Below are 23640 nucleotides of genomic sequence, written 5' to 3'. Positions count from 1 at the left end.
CAGGAGCTGAGTGTTGGGATGAATAGCCAGTGCCTGCCCTCAAGGAACTCACTCATAGAAAGAGAGATAAACCTGCAAATGAACGATTACAATGTGAATGATGTTTTAAGAGTCATTTCAGAGTACCTGAAAATACATCTGGGCACTGCATGAGATTCCTCTTCTTTGCCCAAGTCTCCCGTTTTCTAGCATCAGTTTGTGTTAGACCAGTTTCCGTGACTAGTCTGAACTCAAACAGCTCATCAGTGGAAAATCTCACTTTCTGCAATTCTAAAATGAAAGGGTCAGAATAACAATCCTCTTTCAAGAGAGATAATTTGCAAGATGCTTCAGGGGAAGTTGTTAAAATAAAATTTTAAGAAGAATCAGATAATTACTTAAAACAGATGAGGAACATGACAACTTAGCATAGGATGGGAACAATATTTTATCAGCCTTCTGTTTATAACAGCCTCAACAAGTAATAATAAAACAGCGACATTTATTGTTTATCTTAGAATTTTTGTTTTGGGATTTTTGTCTTCACTGAACAAGCCAAGTAACCAATAAATAAACAAAACTACATGCACAGAGACACACACACACACACTTTTTATCACACAAGTTGTCCTTAGGCATGAGAAACCTTTAACATAACACAATTTCCTTAATGTCATGTTGAATAAAGGTCTTGGTGTGTTGAGAAAGGGTAGTGTAGGGGAAAGTTTGAAACAGCCACTTTGGAAAAAAGAAAGATCATTAAGGCATGCATTGGGGTGTGTGTCGTGGGTGCATGCCGGCAGCTTACACAGACTGATATTTAGAGGGTTGTTCCATAAGAGAAACTCTTTACTGGATTGAAACTAATCCCTTAATCTCTTCCATTTGTACATCAATTTACAGTTCTGGAAGCACTTTTCCAACCATTATCACATTTAATCTTCAGAAATGCCAGGAAAGAACACAGGACAGGGATTAATCTGCCCCTTTTAATATACAAAGGAGAGGACGTGATTTAGACAAGGTCACAAAGACAGAAGGAGCAAAGCTGGCTGGGGCCTTTGGTTTTTCTTTTTCTTTTTAGTCATGGCCCCTCTTATTACTTTTTTTAAGCCTGGAGATAATATTAATCTGGGCCATGGGAAGAAAGAAGTGAACAAATGATAGTCTTACGTTTTGTGCCAGTCTGTTACTCCAGATAAAAATGGACTCCTCCTAAGACCCTGCCTGCTGTCCTATGCTCAGTCAGAGGACTCTCAAACTGTGTGTTTCCTCTCTGCAGCAAGGTAAGGGGCTTATGCCTCCATGCAATCAGCTGTCAAAACGCACACCGTTCATTTCAGGTGACATGTTTTTTTTATAGCAAGGCTTTGCATTGCCTTACACACTAGCCAAAACATGTTTTCTCATCACAACCCTGTAACAAGGAATTTGAGGACAAGCACTTTGTATCATGGCTCTCAACTAATGAAACAAATTAAAATGTAATTAACAAAACAAACGTAATTCCTCAGTGTGAGATTTCAAAGTGGCTTCTCTCCACGGTAACTACTTGAGTTCCAATGGAAAACTTCAATACCAGGGAGGAGTTCCTCACTCGGGTCTTGCCCATGCCGTCCCTATCCCCGCAACCCTCTCAACTGGAATAAGCACTCATTATTCAAATACAATTATTTGAATCCCTGCTACTTGCCAGCTAGGGACTAGGGGACTGAGGGGTCTACAGACAAGGAAGAGATCATCTATGGAAGACAGTGACAAGGACTATGATAGAGGTATGCACAGGAGGTTCTGAGAAAACCAGGCAGGAACCCCCAAACCAGGGTGGGTTAAGGGAGCTCTTCAGGAAGGGTGCCAGAGAGAAAGTGGCAACCGTACATCTGATATCAACAAGTGGTTGAAATTCACCAGATAGACAAGGAGGAAAATGAATATCCCACAGACGAAATAGCGCTTGGAAAATCGCGATAGAAGGAATGCGTTCACCCAACTGCAAGCATTTTATTACGGAATTGGGGAAGGGATGCAGCACAAGTGAGAGGAGCCGGGCATGGAAGGTAGACACCACAACACAGAGGACCTTTTATGCAGAAGTGAGAGGCTTAGTTTGTATCCTGTGGTCACTGGCAACCCATTGAGGGCATTTATACAGGCAGGCACATAAAGGATAAAGTCTAAATTTCAAAAAAAAAAAAAAAATCACTGACAATTATAAAAGTTTGTTGGAAGAGACTGTCACTGAAGGCAAAGAAATTAGAAGATTTTTGAAGCAATCCAGGAGAAAAGAACTGACCAAGACAGCGAAAGTGAAGATTTGGGGAAAAAAAGAGAATTTTTCGAGGTTGAATTTGATACCTAATTACAATATTAGGTGAAGGGTTTTGAGACAGAGGCATCCAGGGCAACAGAGTGGTAGATTTTCACCTTGGACAGAACCCAAGTGTACTGATTCCCAGCTCAGCACTCATTCCCCTCCAAAACAGAGAGGGTTGCACGGAAATGTCAGGACCCACCTGTCCCTGTCCTTTGACCTCTGCCCTGCACTGTTGAGTTCTCATAGTGACCACATTAGGCCACAAATGTAGCCTTTCGCACTGGATACTCCGCACTTGCTAACAACCTTCCCACACATATCTCTGGGCCCCAGGCAGCATCCTGATCCTTCACTCCATCTCATATTTCTCATCTCATCCTGCCCTTTCGGACCTGGTTGGTTGTTCCTGTTCTCTCTCCCTTCTGACTCCACCTCTCCCAATGACCTTGGGTGGAATAACTCATCCCTGCTAACCTGCTGTGAGTCACCTTAGATGAGATTCCCAGCCTGGCTGGCACTCAAGATTCTAGTGTGCCTAGTCCAAGCCTGCCACCCAGTTTCCAAGTCTTGATTAAGTGACTGATTGGAGCTCTGCTCAGGTTTAATGTTCCAAATGGCCTTGTGTTTGTCATGTCATCCCTACACACTAAGGTGTAGCCATTTCTCTTTGATGCCACATAAATCAGAGGAAATACTTTAGGACCTGATCTCAGCTGCCCCTGGCATACCCTGCAATCCACTGCTGCACTGGCCATGTTCATGGCCCCAGTGTTCACAAGATGTGAAGCTGTACCTAGTAGATGAGATACCAGAAAGGTGGGGTAACTATGTCTGAATTGATGTTTGTCTCATTAAATCCTGAAGTGCAATGTAGTTCATTCAACATGCAACAGATATTTACTTTGTTCCTCCTATGTACCAAAAACTGTTTAAGGAATTGGAGGTTTGGAATGGAGCAAAGGTACTTTCTTTTGTCATGAAGATAATATTTTAGTAGAGTGTAGATGAATATGAAATAATTTAAAAGTTTCGTTAGTGTTAAGTTATATGAGAAAAACAAAACATGATGAAGAGATTTTATTAGTCAGTTCTCACACTGCTCTAAAGAAATACCTGAGACCAGGTAATTGATAAACAAAAGAGGTTTAATTGACTCATAGTTCTACAGGCCATAGAGGAAGTATAGTGTCTTCTGCTTAAGGGGAGGCCTCAGGGAATTTAAAATCACGGTGAAAGGTGAAGGGGGAACAGGCACCTTACATGGTGGGAAAAGGAGTAAGAGAGAGAGCAGGGAGGTGCTACACACTTTTTTTTTAAGAAGGAGTCTCACTCTGTTATCAGGCTGCAGTGCAGTGGCCTCAACTCACTGCAACCTCCAACTCCCTGGTTCAAGGGATTCTCTTGCCTCAACCTCCCGAGTAGCTGGGATTACAGGCACGTGCCACTACACCTAGATAATTTTTGTATTTTTAGTAGAGAAGGGATTTCACCATCTTGGCCAGGAGGGTCTCGATCTCCTGACCTCATGATCGGCCCACCTCAGCCTCCCAAAGTGCTGGGATTACAGGCATGAGCCATCGCGCCCGGCTAGTGCTACAAACTTTCAAGCAACCAGATCTCATGAGAACTCACTCATCATCACAGTGACAGTATCAAGGGGGGTGGTGTTAAACCATTCATGAGAAACCACCCCCATGATTCAATCACCTCCCCCAGGCTCCACCTCCAACATGGAGAATTACAACTGACCACGACATTTGGGTGGGGACACAGATCAGAACCATACCAGAAACAGAGGGTGATGGGGGATAATTTTAAGAACGTGCTTAGGGAAGGCCTCTCTGAGCAGGGAGCATTTGAGCTAAGAATGTAAGCAGGAGTCAGTCCTGCTTTCTGACAAGGTCTGTAGGAAAAGAATTTTAGTCTGAGAAAACAGCTGGTTCAGATACTCCAAGGAGGGAAGAAGCTCAGCTAAATGCAAGCATCCCACAATAAATTTGTCTTGGACATTCACATAGATGCTGGCTTTTGTTTCCAAAATTCTGTTTCCAAAAAACTGAAATTAAGAAGCAAAGCTGAATTTAGGAAGCAAAACATTACCGTTTCTTAATTTCCCAGTAAATGTTTTCTTTTTGATTATTTAGATGAAGAGTCTGGCACACTAGAAAGAAAAAAGGGTTTGATGGTAGACGGAATTAACTTTAAGTATCAACTCCATCTCTCTTTATTTCTGTTAACTTAGGTGAAGTATTTAAAATTTTTCAACCTCAGTTCCCTCACCTGTGTAATAATAATGAAAAGCTCTACTTTAGATATTGGGCATTAGATTCAAATGAAATCAAACATTTATAAACACTTAGTAAATTTCCTGAGACATAACATGCACTTAATAAATATAATTTCTTTCCTTATTCAAGAGATTTAAAAGTATTACAGATAGAAGCATTACAAATTAAAGCTATTACTAATTTCATAACCTTCCTGTTTTCATTCGATAAAAATGATTTTCATTAGTGTAATGACATATAAGTAGAAATTTGAATAGCACACTATTTACAGGTTCTATCAAATTTATTTAAATGTAAAAATTAAAAATAATCTCAATATATGAGTAATCAGAATTAATATTGTTAACAAACAGAGAAGAAAAAACATCAAGGGTAGTCTAAGGTAAATTGGCCAAGGTACCTTTGTATTTATTTAAAGAAATAATAAAAGGAGTTACTATTTTTTGAATGATTCCTATCTGCTTTGAGTTCTTATGGTATACCTCTAATTCTTAAAACAACCCTGAATGTCAGATGTTTTTATAAAGACTCCAGGCACTGCAGATGACAGAATCCCAACTCTAACTCATAAAAGAGACAGTTTTGTTCCCCTATCTGAGAAGTTCAAAGTTGGGACCAGAACCAGGCATGGCTGCATTCAGAAGTTCAAATGAGGTTTTGACTCTAGCTTTTGCTTTTGCTTTTCCTTTCAATCTGCCTGCTCTACAGCCTTTTGGGTTGATGTTTTCATTAGGCAAGCTATTTCCAGAAAACAAAACATCATGCCTGGAGTCCCAAGATTTTTGTAATTCATGATCCAAATTAAAGACATTTCTCTTTCCCAGTGACCACAGAACAATCCCAGGAAGGGTACTCATTAGCCCTGCTTAAAAGCAAGTGACTTTCCCTTAACACTTTCTCATGATCAAGGTGATGAAGTAAAATGCCCAACCTGTAGTAGTGGGAAGGATGGTGTTTAAAGATGGTAGGGAAACAGTGCCATGTTTGACAGACCAATAAGGACCAAATGGAGATGGCAAGAGGATTGTAAAAGGGAGGATGTTAAATGGATATATTATATACTCTATACTAAATTGCATTCTTAATTCGCATATGAGAAAACTGAGCCTTGGTCATGTAAAACAACAAACAAATGTAACCTTGTGCAAATCGCATAGCTAATTGGTGTCAGAGCAAAGATTCAAAGTAACAACTTATTCTAAAGCCTGAGATCTTTCTAGGATGCCACCTGCATTTCTAACCCTCCATTAATGAATGCAATGGCACCTTCAGTGAATACCTCAACATGCAGATCTAGATGATTGTGTTACATTTGCAAATTCCAATTGTGAGGAATTTTTAATGCATTGTGTTTCTTCTCTGGCCAATTTTTGGTGTATGTACACAAGGTTTTTTTTAACATGTAGCTTACTTGTTCTATTTTATATTTTTTCAAATGCAATCAACTAAACAATAAAATTATCAGAAAAAAAGCATTTTTTTGGAAATAATCCAGGCCAGGCACAACTGAATTTAAATAAATTTTGGATTTTGAACGGTGTTCATTTTCCAGTTAAATCCACAAGGCCACATGGAATGTCAGAGGAAAAGGAGCCGGTGTGATGGTTTCCAAACTGTGCTTCCAGGCCCATGGGCCTCCAGGGTTCCTCAGGGGTCCAAGCAGCAGCCAAAAGGAGGTGCAGGGCTAGCATGGCTCAGGAATCCCTCCTCAATTCCACTCAGATTTATTTGCATCATTTTATGTGAGATGTACATTACTTTAATTTAAAAAAAAAAATGCAGCCTCACTCAAGGGTGTAATAGCAGGATGTGGTTATTGGTTGCCATCCTTAGCACACGTGGTAGGGTTGCTGTTTTGGCAAGTTACCTGATATAGCCAGACTCAGTCCTCCCCTTTATTTCAGAATACTACACTCAAGTGAGCACAAGTATTTCTGATATTTACTACTCACACAGGTATAGGCAAAGCAAGGGGAGTCCTGGAAAGGCAGCCCACCAACAAGAGGGCTCTCTGATGTCTGAGCAGGGAGAGACCCTGGTCTTGGGGACTGATATATGAGACAGTACTCAACTAATGAGAGTTTTCAATAATGCTAGGGCACATGTATTTTGAGAGTTTTGAGGTGTATTTTGAAAGGAGCTGGGAGAGTAACTTTACATACCACTCATGGGGCATCTGATGGATTCTGCCCTGGAAGATGTTTACAGTGTGGCCAGCTGTCTTCTAGCTGAGATGGACATACTGCTTCTAGCTCCTCTTCATCACATTACCCAATCCTTCAACTCAATTTTTCCATTCATGAAATGATTGAAAAATGTTTATGTTGTGGCTATGTGATTATTAGAAATATGCCCTCCTTCTGGTACTTATAGTACAAGCAAAATGTTAGCTACTGATACTTTTATTGTTAATAATACTAATAAGCATTTCTTAATATAATACTACGTGAAATCTAAGCGCTTTACATCTATTGTCTAAAGATCTCTCCTAATATCTCAGGGGTAGGTATTATTATTATCCTTCATCTTGAAGTGAGAAAACTGAAGACTGTAAAGTTCAAGTTAAACTGTAAAGACTGAAAATATTTGAACAAAAGTTATGTTTGAATCTGGGACGCAAAGCCTTTCCCTAATGTATAGACAACACTGCCTCTGTTAATAATAATGGTAATTTTATGTATGTTTGTGTGTGTGTATATATATAATATATATATTTAAATAAATAAAATATATAAAATACTATATATATATATAAAACAACTATTAATATTCATGCAGACAGCTGGCCAGAATTCAGTAAGCATCTCACTCCTCTCTCCCGGCAAAAGCAAGCAAGAGAAGGACAAGGAGGACAAGGATCTGTATTCGACACCTCCAGCTAAACAGGGGATTATGGGTCCCCACAACTTTTGTGACTTTTATTTTCCTGTTGCCCTCATGTTTTTCCAATAGGTGCCAGAAATTCAACTGGTTAATATAAGTTACTATTACAGCAATCTTCACATTCCTGGAGACTCTTTCCTGCCCAGACTGGAAGGTTAGATGTACACTGTACGCTGCTTCCATTTAATGTTTACTATCCTCACTATCCCTAAAAAGAAATTCACAGGCTTACTTGTTTGACTGTAGATCCCTTAAAAAAAAAAAAAAAAAAAAGAATAAAGTGTCTGTTCTGAGACCTTTCTCAGGCATCCTCTCCTCTGTGCAGCCAACCTTCCCTCGCCTCAACCACATCTCTCAGCCACTCTTCTTTGAACTGATCAAAGGAATATTTGTTGAGCCTTGAGCACACACATCCAGACTTGTCCCTCTACCTCCCCACCTGGAGGGTGTAAGATCACAAGTGATCAGGACTCTGGAAGAAGGAACCTGAGATTTTCAGAAAACAGCACAGAATGAGTAGACAGACAGATGATGAACTTGTTACCTGAGGTCCCTGGGCTCAACGAATGGACTTTGGGCTCAGCCACCAGCAGCACCAGCTCCACTGTCACTAATCAACCCAGAACAGAGGACTGATGACTTTTTAAGCCAATTGATTATTTTTCTCTAAGAAATTTCGTGCCTTCTGCTTTTGATCAGAGAGAGGTCTTCGCATGACATGCTCTCTCTCATATGTATCTACATTGAGGAAACCCCCCACAGCTTTGAAATTATGATTTCTGACTTATTCTTTGAAGTTTAGTGCTCATCATGCTTTTCTTGTTATTTTTCTCACATTTGTATTCTGTGCACTTGGACACTTGCCACACTAAAGGGTGTTACTCATCACTTTCTTCTCTCCTCGGTGTCACGTGAGTGCATCTATTCACTCGGCACTCATTTGTTTGGCAGTGACTGTAAGCCAGATCCGAAGTCACACACCAGCTTGTAAATTGAATAAATATCTCTAATAGTATGCGCTCACAATAGGGTAGGGGTGAGGAGATGGGGAGAGAATCACAACCGCATAATGATAACGTACGATTGCAAATGCACTGAGAGAGAGAGAGATGTGCGGGGAATCAGGGAATCATAGGAGCCCAGGGGAGGTGCTCTCTACCCAGCCCAAAGCCACAGGGAGTGTCAGGTGGCTCCTCCAGAAAAGGAGACTCCTGTTCTTCTTTTTATCAGTTCTTCCTTTTATCATACATTAAAGTGGTTAGAGCTGGGTGCGAATGTTTTAAAAAGAATACCAGCTGCCAACTGAGAAAAAACAACGAAGTTTAGAAATTTTATAAAAACGAAGATTTGACATCCATGATCTCTGAGCAATCTCAATTGACCCGATGCTTGCTTCTCTTACCTTTTTGAGTATTGCTCAAGGCATCTGAAGGCCTAGACACCTTTTCCTCTTGGGTGTGCAGTTCACCTCCCCATGAAGGCAGCTCATTACGACATTGGCAACAGAAATTTCAATGGAATGAAAAAGAGATGTGAAGCAGCACGCCTTTAGGATCTTCCAGGTTTCAAGGCATTCATCTCCTCTGTGATCTCCAGACTAGGTGGTTCCCAGAGAAGGGAATCCCCTACCCCTTGCAAGGATGTCTCTTTGGGTATTTTGCTTACCTCTCCAAGACAATAAGAAATGGTTTTGTAGGAATAAGAGACACAAAGCACAGAGCTCTGGTACATCCAGGCTGCAGTTTAAGAGCAAAGGCTTTGGGATCAGAAAAGGAGAAGTTCACTGTCTGGCCCTGTCAATTACTGTGTAAACTTGGCTGGGTTATTTTAACCTCTCTTGTCTTTCGTTTCCTCACTTATAAAATGGATATTGTCTGAAACAAGTCAGACAAAAAAGACAAACACCACGTGCCCTCACCCATAAGGTGTACATATTGACATATACAGTGCCATGATGGAGAATGGGGAGTCAGAAAGGTGAGAGGGTGTGAGGAAGGTGGATGATGAAAAATTACTTAATAGTGCAATGTGCATTTTTCAGGCGATGGATACCCTAAAAACCCTAATTTAACCACCATGTATGTGACAAAATTGCACTTATATTCCATAAATTTATAAACATCAAAAATTCAAGGCCAAGTGCAGTGGCTCATGTCTGTAATCCCAGCACTTTGGGAGACCAAGGTGAGTAGATCACGAGGTCAGGAGTTTGAGAGCAGCCTGGCCAACATGGTGAAACCTCATCTCTACTAAAAATATAAAAATGAGCTGGGTGTGGTGGTGTGTGCATGTAATCCCAGCTACTCAGGAGGCTGAGGCAGGAGAATTGTTTGAATCGGGGAGGTGGAAGTTGCAGTGAGCCAAGATTGTACCACTGCACTCTAGCCTGGGTGACAGAGCGAGACTTCATCTTAAATAAGTAAGTAAGTAAATAAATAAATAAAAGAATGGATACTGTCTTGGTATCTATGTCACAGTTTCAGAATTCAACCTGAGAATGCATCGTAAGGAGAGCTTTGTCAACATTTCTTCTTATATAAATGTTCAGTTCAGTTCTGACAATTTGTCTCTAGAGTGTGTGTTTAGTGTTTGGAAAACTAGAGGGAACTTCCATGATCGAAATGGAGGAAGTGAAGGCAGCCTCAAAAAAAACCAGGAAAAAGTGAGGCTATTAATTGTCATCAGAATATATTTGACAAAATGCAGGAGATCATGGATTTTTACTTAATGCCACTTTGGGGGACACATTCTGCAAATGCTTTTGCTTTAAAAAACAGTTACTGAGCTGCTATCATTAGCAAATTACTACCTGCAACACTGTGGGGAACACAAGAGTGAATTGATTCCTTGAGGGCAGGGATTGTGTTTGTCCAGTTTTGTATCTACAATACCTATTAGAGAGCAGATGATCAATGAATGCGCTATGAATGAATGTACTGGAAAAGGCCCCAATCTGACTCTTGTAACTTACATAAAACAGGTGTGCAAATAATAATGCAGTGTAGAAGGTGGTAACTGCTCTTAATTCAGTACAACTGGAGAGAGATGAAATGACACCAAAAGTGTGATAGATCAAGATGGAGATAGTAAAGCATCTCTGCCATTTACAAATCTCTTTACCTGCATAACCTTGAGTAGTCACTCAGTTCAGATCAGCATTTGTTGAACACCCACAATGCACCAGGCACCGGGGATTTCAAGGTAGTGCACCATGCTTCTAAGAAGGAGCATCAGTGACCCTGTCTGTGAAATGAAGACAATGGTTGTACTAATAGCCGTGGGCTCTTGGTGAAGTTTTAGTGAATTAGCATATGCAAAAGTGCTTTTTAAAGCAAAAACTGGTTTTCAAGTGTGCATTGTTGTTGAGCCTTTTGCTCTGGGAGTTCATTAAATAGAGAAAGATGACTTCCAGATGGAGCAATGCACATAAACAGCCACTACATAGAGACAAAAAGTCCTATTGGATTTTATGTATTGAAGCAAGGCATCCTATGGCATTTATGAATGCTTCCAGAGAGAAATGTGGAAAATGTACTAATTGAATGAAAGATGGATGTTTACTATTACTGAAATGTTATTCAGAGGACTTTAGAAAACATGTTCAGATAATTAGCTATTATGATCAGGTATCTATGGAAACAGTTATAAATCAGAACTCAAAATAGACAATAATTGAACCACTTAATTAGGGAATAAGAACCCAAAAGCAAACATAGTTCAGTGATTTATTGCAACATATATAAAACAAACATAAAATTGTACAAATTTCAAGGGTAAATATGGCATTAAAAAAGAAAAAAGATCCAGGTAGGGCTAAGGGAGTAGAATAGAATAGATGAAAGAAACGATTCTACATATTTGAAAACCATGCCTGCTTTATGTGCATTAGCAGCAATACTCATTGTGCCCTTGGTAAGATAATAATTTGTTGTAATATTTAATATATGTTATCAATAATACAGAAAGCTTTGAGTTTTCTTTCTGCTGCCTGGCACTGTTGCAGAGATACAAAGATGAAAAGAACCCGATCTCTGCCCTTGAGGAACTCACAGTATGAAAATCAGGAGAAAGATTTAATAGATGAGCAACACATGAAAAGTATTCTGGGAACATAAATTTTGTGTCAGGGTGAGGAATATGCAAGAATCACAGGGAGAGGCAACATTCGAGTGTGGCCTTGAAGCCAGAGAGATAATCATACAGGTGGAGGAGATGGGTGAGAAATAGGACCGGGAAGGTGCCATGACTCTGAGTGATGTGTACAATGCACTGGGAAAGGATGAAAGCAATGGCTCCTTAGAGATTGGTCTGTGATTTTGAACACATTACAAATACATCCTCATTCAAGCCTCACAACAGCCCTATATTCGGTATTACTCATCATCCAAGTTTTATACATAAGAAAACAGAGGTTCAGCGTTATTAAGTAACTTTGCCCATGGTTGTCCTGCTAGGAGCCAGGATTCAAATTGATTACTGATTTCTGAGTCTGCGGTCTGCGCCAGGTTTCCCGTTCTGATTGTGTCTTTTTCTCTGATTTTCTATTGCTCTTGTTTTGGTTTTTCCTTTGTTTGTTTTTTCTGCCAACTGTTTGGTATCTCATATTCAAATCTTTCCAGGATAAAGTCTGATTGGGGCATCTCTGCTAAACAGAGTTCTTACAGGAGGCCACTGCATGGAATGTTAGTATCCTTTTTATGTAAAGCTTGTATGTGCATTCAGATTCATAGTCTAGTAAGAGGTGGCCAGGACAAGAGTCACAGAACACCAGGCTATCATCAAGTAATTCCCAAGGAGATCTGGGCTAGGAAGGTGTCTGTAAGTATGGCAGATGCTCAAGAGTCTCATTAACTGATCCCCAGTACAAACTGTCCCCTATGAACAAGAGTTGAGCCCCTTGATAGTTGCTTGAAAACTGATGTTCTGGCCTGTGAACAAGGTGCTCCTTTCTATACTCCTGGCTTAGGTTGCATTACCATATTGAGAATACAACTTTGATAGGGGTACTAGGCAAAATGGTTGACATCCTGAATCCAAGGCAAATTCCTTGTAGGCCACTCTCAAAAAGTGATGAGACTTCTGAGGCCCTGTTTTGACCTAGAAACTTCACTTGTTCATGACTTCTCTAACAATGCACATGACTTTCCTGAAGACAATGTTGCCACCTGGTAATGAAATAATTCTGAGTAGTGGTATTGGTAATGGCTTGGCAATGGGCAGAACAAAGGCAATGCCAGAGGCTGATGCAAGAACCACAATAGCAGCTGATCATGTCTGGTTGAGAGGTTGCCTCTGATATGAAATAAATGCCTAATCATTTTTAGTCTCCTTTTAGTTTATATAGATATAACAACAATAATAATATAATCTAAAGGGGAAGATAAAAATATCAACTTGAAATAGTAATTCTAAACAGACTACACAATGAGAGGTATGCATGTTGTAATCCCTAAAATAACCACTAAAAAGAGGAGTAAGGGTGAGAAATATGGTGCAAGATGCAATGGATTAATTAAGATTAAATGCTAAAACACATTCAGCTAATCTAAAAGAAGGAAATAAACGAAAAAAATTGAAGAACCAAAACCAAAGTGGACAGATAGAAAATTTAAAACTTAAGTTATATGCTTAAATTCAGCCATATCAATAACTGCATTAAATGTATATCAAGTAGCCAAAACATCAATTAAAAGACAGAGATTGCCAAATTACATTAGTGAGAAAAAAGACAACTATTTTCTGTCTACACAATGCCCCCTTTAAATATAATAGTACAGATAAATTACAAGTAAAAGGATGACATCTAAATGTCAACTTTAAAGTAAAAATAAAAAACTGGAGTAGACATGTCGATATCAGATAAAGTAGACTTCAGAGCAAGGAACCTACCATGGATCAAGAAAGATATTAATAACAAAATGGTCAATTCACCAACTGTGTTAGTTTGCTAAAGGTACTATAACAAAGTACCTCACTGAGTGGTTTAAACAACAGAAATTTATTGTCTCACAGTTCTGGAGGCTAGAAATTTAAAATGAAGTTGTCAGTAGAGTTGCTTCCCTCTGAGCACCGTGAGAGAATCTAGTCCTTCCTTTTGCCTAACTTCTGATGCTTTGCTGGCAGTCTTGCACAATCCTCAGCTTGTAGAAGGATCTGGATCCAGATCCAGATCTGTTGCAGATCCAGTCGGAATCATAGGACCTGAATCACAGGATGTCCTATATAAGGGCAGGCCTTCCTTGAAAGTGAATCTTAAATGGCTGCCTCATTTTACCTGATATCTCACCTCCTCACAAGTCTGGATAGGATCCTAGGTATCTCATGGCCAAGTCCATAAGACTCTGGCTTGTAAGAAGCATCACCCTAACCTCTGTCATCATCTTCACATAGTATTCTACTTGCATGCATGCCTATGTACAAATTTCCCCTTTTTGTAAGGACTTTCATCATATTGGAATAGAAGTTCACCCTACTGTTGTATGGCCTCATCTTAACTGACTATACCTACAATAATCCTATCTTCAAATAGTCCTTATGAATGTGAATATGAACTTGGAGGGACACAGTTCAACCCATAACACCAAGAAGACATAACAATACTAAATGTGCATGAACCTAACCTCAGAGTTTCAAACTGCATGGAGCAAAGACCAATAGTACTGAATGGAGAAATGGACAAATACACAATTATAGTTTGAGACTTGTCAGAGACAAATTAGGACCGACTGATGCCCTAACATAGAACAACGATGATGGACCTTGGACCTTCAATTGAATATCATAAAGGACTTCAGTGTCTGTTACACAAATCGGCTGATAATTTACTTATAGGCTGGCCCAGGTAACTATGTTTACATTCAATGGAAGTGAAACTCTCCTGAGATAAACCAGAAACAAATGTGACGTAATATGCCACTTTCAAACAAAAGTTGTAAACTTTAAGCTCTCACCATGTCCAAAAAAAAAAAAAAAAAAAAACAATGTGTTTAACCATGCAGTTTAAAGTTGATTAAGGCAGACAAAGACCATTAACAACAACAACAAAAAGACTATGGTTGACTGTGGCAATGAAAGAGTTAAGAGCATTACAGCCAGGGGAAATAAAAGTCTATGATTTGCCTCCCTTAATGTCTTAAACAAATGCTTATTTTGCTGAATGGTGAATACAGGGCTGAAATAAATATCTAGTCATACATACATATACATGTATGTATATTTGATAGAAAAAATAAATGGAAAATTGATAAAACTATAGAAACCTGAAGTTACATTACCAGTTGACCTCATCAATATTTGTAGAACACTCTATCCAACAACAGCAGAATATGCATTTTTTGAAGTTCACATGGAGTATCACAAACATAGGCCATATATTATGAGCCACAAAATGTACATTAATTTTGTTAAATGAAATGAAATAATGTAATTTATAAAGCTTATTCCCTGACCATAATGGAAGAAACTAGAGATCAATAAAATAAAGATAGCTGGAAAGTCCCTAGATATTTGGAAATTAAACATCATACTTAAAATATATTATGATTCGATAAATAAGTTTCAAATAAAGTATACATTATTTGGAACTGAATGAAATGAAACATATCAAAATGTGTGATCATTGTTACAAAATAGCCTTTAAAAATGAAGCATAAAACTTCTTTTAAAAGTCTTTCAAAAAACCAATGCCAAAAATAACAACATTAAGTAATTAATTAATTAAATTTGTGGAAGGCAGCTAAATCAACATTTAGAGAAACTTATAGAAAGAAACAAACATCTTAAATAAAAAAATCCACACTTTTACCTTAAGAAGCTTGATATAGAGAGGAAACTAAATTAAAAACTTGCAAAACAGAAAATAATAAAGACTTTAAAATAAAAACGGAAAACAGCCTATTAAGAGAAAAAATAAAGAGATTGTTCTGTGATAAGATTGATAAACTTGATAAATTTTAATATGAGAATGCTGTAAACAATGCTATGCCCATCATCAAATATTAATATGAACTATATTAACTACCAAACTCAAGAAGAAACAGACAATCCCAATAGTCATATATTCTTATAGAATTTAAATTAATAGTGTAAAACTTTCTAATAACAACAACAACAAAAAAAACTTCAGGTCCAGATTATTTTACTGGTAAATTCAACCAAACATTAGAAAGGAAACAGAATCTATTATAGATAATTTGTTCCAGAATACACAATAGGAGGGAATACATTCCAACTTATTCTATGAGAACAGCTATACACTGATTCTGAACCTGCATGAAAATATTACAAGAAAAGAAAAATATGGACCAAAAAATCTCATGAGCATTGATGCAAAATTATCAACAAAATATTAGTAAGTTGAATTCAACAATATATAAAGTGAATAATGCAGCACAACCAAATGAGCTTTACAACTAATTTCATACCTAATGGTGAAATAATGAATAATTTTCTTCTCCTATACATGAGAATAAGGGATGTGCTATTTAATATCACACTATGTAATCTACCTAGTACAGTCAGATTACAAAAAAAAAAAAAAGCATACAAATTGTGGGGAAGGGTGCAGAAATCAAATTGTCTTTGTTTATGGAAGTAGTAATTGTCTATGTAGAAAAAATCCCAAGGAATCTACCAAATGCTTCTTGAATTAATGAGTAAGTGCATCAAGGTCACAGTTTAAAAGGTTAATATAAAATATCAATTTATTTCCATATACTAGCAATAAATACCTGGAAATTAAAAATTGTCTGAATCACCATTTATGATAGCATCCAAAAAGAAAATATCTAGATGTATACCTGACAAAAAAATATGTAGAATCTTATCCTAAAAACTACAAATCACTAAAGAAATAAACTAAAGATGATCTCAAAAAAATGAGGAGAGATACTGTTTCGTGGATTGTAAGATTAAATGTCATTCTGTTAATTTTCTTCAAATTCATCTATAGAATTAATGTGATCCCAATTATAATCTCCTAATTAAACTGATTCTAAAATTTATATGAATAGCACGGAAACAAATAGAACCTAAATAATTTTGAAAGAGAACATATTTGAAGGACTCACATTACCCAATTTCAACACCTACTATTAATACAAACCTATAGTAGCTACCACAGTGTGTTATTGAGAAAGGGTAGAACATTTATGTACCTTTAAAGACTATATAAGAAATTGATGCTACCTTTGCCCCAGCCAAGCTCAACATAATTTTCCTTCCATGGACCTTCTGCCCACACTTCCTCTACAAAAATATCAGCAGTAAGTGTTGCAGATCCAGCCAGAATCATTGTGTCTGAATCACAGGATGTCCCTATGAGGACCCGCCTTCCTTGACAGTGAATCTTATTTTTTTTCTCTCTTGTTTCACTTGATACCTCACTGCCTCACAAGCCTGGATAGGGTCTTAGGTGTCTCATGGCCAAGTCCATAAGAATCCAGGGACACTAATCTGCCCCCAGCATCTATCTATTAATGCAAGTCACACCTCTAATATGGCACTTTCAATCACAAACCAGAAATTACAATGAGAATTTTCTGTTTTATAGAAATCTGAATTATTCAACTCCTTTTCTATTCAGCATAACATTGTGTGAAATGCTTGGATGATTATGACACCAGAATGTTTCTCTCTCTCTCTCTCTCACACACACACACACAAACACACACACACTTATTATGTTACAGACCACTAAATAGAATTATTTGGATCTGCCCTCACTTCAACACTTCAAGGTTTCTCACCAGTTTCCCATTGCTGGAGTCCCTCCAAAATTGTATTATGTGTACTTTCAGGCATGAACCTCAGTGACCACATACCATGTGCTTCCCATTTAGGATGCCCCCCATACTGTATGTCCCCCATTTTCCTCTCCTGCCTGCTGTAGCTTCCTGCCTTGATCTGCTGCCAGACTGTGATGTCTCCAAGTCCAACATCAAAGAGCTACTGCTTCAGGTGGCTCTGGCAAGGTCCCGTGAAACCAATCCCCATCGGTTCTAGGTTCCATCTCCTATAAGTGCAAGCCCGCATTGGCTGTAGAGGGTGAGTATGGTGGTTAATATTATATGTAAGCTTAAAATGGAAATTCTTGGAGAAGCCTTTCCTGACTCTTCCCCTACTTTAGGATCTCAGATTATGGTCCCATAACACCTTATATGTTCCCCATCATGGTACTCATTGTTTTTAATTTTAAGTATTAATGTCTTAAGGAAGAAGTGTCTGCCTCGTTCACGATCACACTCCTCCTGCCTAATACCTATTCTGGTGCTTGGAACCAAGTGTGTATATAATAAACACACACACACACACACACACATATGTAAAACAAAAGCAATTCAATTTGGATGTACATAATAATTACTTTGGGAGTTTATTAAAAATGTGTGTGTGTGTGTGTGTGTGTGTGTGTGTGATATCACATTCAGTGAATTTATGGTGCAAACCAGGAATTTGCAGTGGCTCAAACATTTTTCAACTTTTTTTATATAGAAGGGCATTTAGCAGATATTTATTTAGTGAATTAATATTTGAATAGCTGGATGGATATATAAACAAACACATCAATTAGCCATTTAATTAATGAATGGACAAATGAATTTTCAAGCTAAGACTAGATCTGAGATTATGGTGACTCCACTGTGATTCTTTCTTCCACAAGGTCTAGCCTGGACAGGCGGCAAGTGTCGCCTTTGACATGTTTTTTTTTTTTTTTTTTTTTTTTTTGAGAGGGAGTCTTGCTCTGTCCCCCAGGCTGGAGCGCAGTGGCCGGATCTCAGTGCACTGCAAGCTCCGCCTCCCGGGTTCAGGCCATTCTCCTGCCTCAGCCTCCCGAGTAGCTGGGACTACAGGCGCCCGCCGCCTCACCCGGCTAGTTTTTTGTATTTTTTAGTAGAGACGGGGTTTCATCGTTTTAGCCAGGATGGTCTCGATCTCCTGACCTCGTGATCCGCCCATCTCGGCCTCCCAAAGTGCTAGGATTACAGGCTTGAGCCACCACGCCCGGCCACCTTTGACATGTTTTTAAAAGCAAATGCAAATAGAGACCATCCTGGCTAAAACAGTGAAACTTCATCTCTACTAAAAAATACAAAAAATTAGCCAGGCGTGGTGGTGGGCGCCTGTAGTCCCAGCTACTCAGGAGGCTGAGGCAGGAGAATGGCACGAACCCGAGAGGCGAAGCTTGCAGTGAGCCGAGACCGCGCCACTGCACTCCAGCCTGGGTGACAGAGCGAGACTCCGTCTCAAAAAAAAACCCAAAAAACAAAAGCAAATACTCTGAGATGAAATAGTTCTCTGATAATCATCATTATATTTTACACACCCCACCAACACTTCAAACGAAGCCTTTGCACTAAGTCTTTAAAGAAACAATTAGGAACAAGACAATATCATAATTGTCTTGGAAGTAAACACTAGGTTGCTATTTAAAAAGCTATCATCACCCCAAACATAAACTCCATAAGACTAACACTGAATAAATGCAGAAAACACATCTATTAGTTGAAAATGAATAAAACAATACTTATAAAATAAACAATTTGGATTTGATTAATGTTTATAAATGTGTTTACATATGAATTGAATATTAACCTATAGCTTGAAAAGGTTTAATCAGCCTTGGAATATTGTTTTGGAGAGCAATGAAAAGAAACCAATTCACAAAGGGGAAGGCAAAGGATATCTGCAAGCACAAATGAGGTCAATTAATTAAGCAATTTGCATACATTTGAATGGTTATTTTCACAGCTTTTTAAAAATATTTGGCTCTTCCTATTCCCATATTTTGTTTCCAACATTCTATTTATAAAACATATCAATCATCCAGCCATTCAGTGCATCATAATCAGTTCAGGAGCAACCCCGGAGCCCATTCTTCCTGAGAACAAGTCATCTCCACACAGAGAGACACAGTAACTTGTTCATAAGAGCCCCAGAATGACAAGGGTGGGAAATCAGGTTTACTCTAAGCCAATAAATGTAATATAGAACATTAATTATTGGGGTATGCGGCAATGAGAACACAATAGAAGTTCAATAATTATTTGTTTAATGAGTGAATAAATGAAAGCTATCATGGAGTTTCAAGATTATTGAATGTGGTGTTTTATAAAGATCATTACATGTAGTATATTTCAACTCTTTTAATCCCCATCCTCAATATGATTTAGCTCTTTATATTTTATACTTACCCATCTCTCAGGAAGATTTTGTGAAGTCTTACATTTTTCCAGTTGCTTTATAAAAATAATACGTATATTCAATATGCTTTTACAAATGAGTTACCTTGTCTCTCAAGTTTTGATCAGCTCCCATGAAGGATTGCCACCTTTCTCAATATTGAGTCAGTGTTATTGAGGTTCCTAATGCAAAGTCAAATAGCTGGTTAATCAAGCAATGATAAAACTAACTAGATATACAATTATACCTAACCTCTATCTACCCCCCCCATATACATATAAGGAGGTCATTGTTAATCAGATGCCCAAGAACTATAAGTGGTGTAGAAGGAAGATTAATAGCACCACTGAGAAACAGCACATTCTTTATGGGTACATTGTAATACATCCAGTTGTATAGAGTGCTATTACATTCATTATTCAATATCAATTTATAAAAGAAGTATGGGAGGTGTCATTTTCCTCATTTGAAATAGAAACCATGTTCTTTTCATTGGAATGGGATATCTCAAGCATTATTATTGCTATACTCAATTATCATCCTAAGTATTTCTCAGCCTCAGGCCAGGAACTGGTACAGAGAGCTGTACAGAAAGGAAATCCATTTGCTCAGAGTGGGGCTGGCATTTTGTATTGTCACGCGAACAACCCCTGCATGTCGTAATTATAAGGACTCTTGAAAGTATTGTGCCCATATTCTACAAGTTCCCCTAGTTTATTTGATGATATTTAAAAATATTTAACAGTGGACAGTCTTTAATTCCACAGAGATAAATGGGATAAAAAGGATGGTAATTACAGAAATAATTGTGTATGCTAACAATAAAAATTAAGGCATGTAGAACTTAAATCTGTAAATGTAAATTCTGTCTTTCCAGTAGTTTCCATTGGGTGTAAGTTTAGATAGAGCCTGATAGAAGTAAGTTCCTCAATGATTTTGTTAATGAGTTGATCAGAGAAGATGGTTTTTAAAGAAAAATCAATTCATGGACTGGGCACAATGCCTCATGCATGTGATCCCAGCACTTTGGGAGATTGAGGTGGGAGGATCCCTTGAGTCCAGGAGGTGGAGGCTTTAGTGAGCCATGGTCAGCCCACTTCATTCCAGTCTGGAGAACATAGTGAGCCCCCGTTTCTACAAAAAATATAAAATAGCCAGGTGCAGTGACACATGTCTGTAGTTTTAGCTACTTGAGGATCTGAGGTGGGAGTATCCCTTGAGCCAAGGAGATCAAAGCTACAGTGAGCCATAACCATGCCATGGCATGCCAGCCTGGGTGACAGAGTGAGATCCTGTCTCAAAAAAAAAAAAAAAAAATCACGGAAGGCATTCTGTTATACTGAAATCAATCTTGGCTCACTTTCCAACTTTGTCAAGATCTGGATCTAGATAATCTCTCTTATTTTCCTATCAATCAAATATTTGACTTATGAGTTCTACCTTAGAAACTTTGAAAGGGCTGAGAGTGTAGCATGAAGTGCACTGAAGGTGGAATCACATCATTTTGTTTAAAACAAACAAAAAAAAAAGAGTAGGGAAATTAATATATTGAGAGCTTACAATGCACCAGACATTATACTAGGTCAACTAACATGCATTATCTAGTTGAATCATTACAGTAAGTCTTTGACAAAGAAATTATTCTTATTTTATTTATTTTCCAACTGACTCTCAGCGGATGTGTAAATGTGTTTTGTTTCCTTTCAGTAATAAGGATTAGAGCCAAGACTTGAGCTCAAATCTGTTTGACCCCAAATTACAGATCCTCACTTTTGTATCTACTGTTTGCTAACTATGGGGTGGACTCCCACAACCCTTTTGAGTACTTTGAGTTATCTAACTTAAGTTCAGTCCAGGAATAGTAGAGTATCTGTTCCAGACAATGACACTACTTTCCATTTTCCCTTCTACATTCTAATTACAGAATTTGCAGACTTGTGACCAAACTACCATCTCCCAGAAACTGGAATGGAAAGCTCTGCTGAGCCCCTACTCACCTGCAACACACACATTTAATTTTCCTTAACTTGAATCTTATTTTTAGTTGATACATAATATTTTATGTATTTATAGGGATCATGAGTTCTTTTACATGCACAGAACGTGCAATGATCAAGTCAGGGTTTCAGAGTTTATCATTTTTATGTGTTGAGAACAGTTTAAGTCTTCTACCTTGTTTTTACTAAAGTCATGCTACTCTGCTATCGGACAACATAATTTTCTTAATCTTTTCCTGACTTCCTTTCCCCTTCATTTCCATTCGTTTTATGTAGTCTTAGATTCATGCTTCTTTCCTTCCTAATCTATGAAGGAGACAGAGCACAGGGAAGCAGGCACAGGTTTTAGAGTAAGAAAGAAGCGGGTTCTGACCATGGCTAAGAGACTGGTTCACTGTGAGACTTTAAGCAAAGGGAACTTGGTCTCATTTTCCTCATTCTTTCAATAGGAAAAATAATTATCAAACCAAAATGCTATAAGTGTAATATGTCTAGTTTGCAAATTGAGCTATCATTTTTCTCAGCACCTCTTGAGGTTCAATTCAATTCAGCAAATATTTACTAAGGACACATTATGGCAAACGATGACCAGGGATAGCACTTGGCTTTTTTATAAGGCTAAGTAGCTCCCTATTCAAGCCACTATCTCCAGTAAAAAGGACCTCCCTTGCTGACTCCATAAGTCAATCCTTCTTACACTCTAATCTTTACGATTTGTCTTTGTCTCCTGTTTCCCACCTTCCATAGACTTGCAGAAACCTAAGACGTTCCTTTCCCCTTTGCCCTGCCTTGAACTATTTCCTTGCTTCCATGCTAGTTTCCAGCTACAAAGGAAAACAGCTGTGCCTTTCTCCACCCCATTCCAGGACATTGTGCCTTGGTGCTAGCTCATTGGAAGGAGATTCACCCTATTTGCATAAAAGCAAACCATCCAAGGAGCACAGAGTTAAGCTCTGAGGACTTAATACACGAGTTTTTCAATTTAAAGAAAAGAAAGTGGTATCAAAAGTACATGCTTTCACTGACCTTTTACAGATTTTTAGCCCTGAATGTTCCTTAGAAATAGATGCCCATCCAAACGCCCTAATCCCATGGCTAGCTGGGATTCCATTATTGCTCAGTTCCACACATACAAGACCACAGGGGCTTTAATAACAAATACCGTAAAGTTCCTACCTTGTTTGAGTAGTTCTTCTTTATGTCTGCACGTCTGTCTGTCTATATATTTTTAAATTTATTTTAAAGGGAGAGCAGGAGGTAGACAGAAAACCAGTATCTGTGAATCCATTCATCATTCATTACTTCTGAGACAGGTGCCTTGTTCCCAAGGAGTTCCTCTCCTAAAGGCTTCAGAATCAGCCAATTTCTTTCACTCATCTCTGTTGACTCATTAATGCTAATGAATACCAACCAATATGCTCTTATATTCTGAAAAATAAATCCCAAGTAAAGTTGCACTACCTCCTCTCTAACCAAAACTGCCTGGAAATTTGACTAAGTCAATTTAACTGAAATTTGATCATGTGAAACAAACGTATTTGCCAAAGTCAAAATCTGAGCAACTATAAACTGTAGGGAAAGGATATTAAGAAGTTCACATTTAGTTTAAGCCTCAACACAAATTCTAAGTTTGTGTTTATTTTGATCAACCTTCATTCCTATCACAGGTGTTTTCATGAGAAACTAATTCTTATGGACTAAATATTGCTTCTGACTGTCAATATCACATATTAGAGAAACCAGAGACATCAGCATTAGCAAACTGAGTGGTAGATACTAACGAAGTTCATTAAATTACTTTCAAGTTTGTTCATAATTAAACTAAAATGGTTAATTAAAACAAAACATGACGACGTTTGACGAGAAAACTATAAATTAGATATGGATAAATAATTAAAGGCCTAACTAAGTAAAACTAGCTTAGCATGTGGTTTTTAGGTTTACCTACTCTACTCACTCATTTATTAACATGCCAATGAAATACCCACTTTGTTCTAAA

This window comes from Macaca fascicularis, chromosome 8 (genome assembly GCF_037993035.2).
Source record: "Macaca fascicularis isolate 582-1 chromosome 8, T2T-MFA8v1.1".
In the NCBI taxonomy this organism is placed as follows: Eukaryota; Metazoa; Chordata; class Mammalia; order Primates; family Cercopithecidae; genus Macaca; species Macaca fascicularis.
Note: the sequence above shows the minus strand (reverse complement) of the source record.